Source organism: Mus pahari, chromosome 4 (genome assembly GCF_900095145.1).
Source record: "Mus pahari chromosome 4, PAHARI_EIJ_v1.1, whole genome shotgun sequence".
NCBI lineage: Eukaryota > Metazoa > Chordata > Mammalia > Rodentia > Muridae > Mus > Mus pahari.
In genome coordinates this window covers 86,642,261-86,643,239 of record NC_034593.1, presented here as the reverse complement: position 1 = coordinate 86,643,239, position 979 = coordinate 86,642,261, and the positions used below count along the sequence as shown (strand labels likewise).

Genomic DNA, 979 nt, shown 5'->3' with positions numbered 1-979 from the left:
CTGAGGAGGGCCTGCAGAGGGACCTTGGAGCTTGTGGGTTCCCTCCCTAGGCCATGCCAGGGAAGCATCAAGGAGTCTACTCCTCAGAGACCTCTGGCCCTCTCTCTCCCTGAGCCTAGACCAAAGCCTTTGCTGCAGGATGAAGATGCGCTCTAGCCTCGAGGCTTCCAAGCCGCAGGCAGGCTTCTGTATGGGCATTCCAGAGGATGCTCGGCCACAGTTCTCCCAGCATTACCTGAAAACAGACCCAGGACAGATCCAGGACAAAATCAGACCGACTGCAGAAAGGCATCTGTGGCACCTGATCAAGCCTGTGCTGCAAACCCCCAGACTTGCTGGTACAGTGTACGGACAGTCCAAAGCCAGGTAGTGGGGGCAAGTTGGCCCTCTATGGCCTCTCCACATCCACTTAAGTGGGACTGTCCTATTCCCAGATTCACACCTTTGAGGGGCTGAAGTCTCACTTAAAACAACGTTTTGCCTCAGGGTAAACAGAAAAGGTCCCACCGAGATTTGAACTCGGATCGCTGGATTCAGAGTCCAGAGTGCTAACCATTACACCATGGAACCCCTATGCCTCTTGTGCTCTATATAAACTTAGGACTGTGGAATTGACTACCATCTAATTTTTCCTGCTGTCCTACTGTGTTTCTTCTGCACATACTAAAATGAGGTCGAGTTTACACAACTTAGAGCTGAGAAAGAGCCCTTCCACCTTACCACCATCAGATTACCATTCAGTCCTGACCAGATGTGAAATTTCTCCAATAAATGTTGATAGTGTTCTTGTTTCATGCTTTGCCTTATCCCCGCCCCCACCCCCTACAGCCACTCTGGTCCACCTTTACTTCTGGTAACAGATAAAGTGGGTTAGCCGTGGAGTGGGGAGGGAGTTAGGATGTGAAAGGACGCTTCATACTTCTCATATGTACACATATGTGTATCTTTGGTAGGTTTTGTGTTTCTTACAATAAATATC

The 979-nt window shown here is 49.5% G+C and overlaps 1 non-coding gene across 1 annotated transcript; it reads right to left on the bottom strand.

Moving 5' to 3' along the window:
- Positions 1-498: 498 nt before the first annotated feature.
- On the bottom strand, positions 499-570 carry Trnaq-cug. Its single transcript has one exon. It is a non-coding gene; the product is annotated as a tRNA-Gln (tRNA).
- Between the last annotated feature and the right edge of the window lie 409 nt (positions 571-979).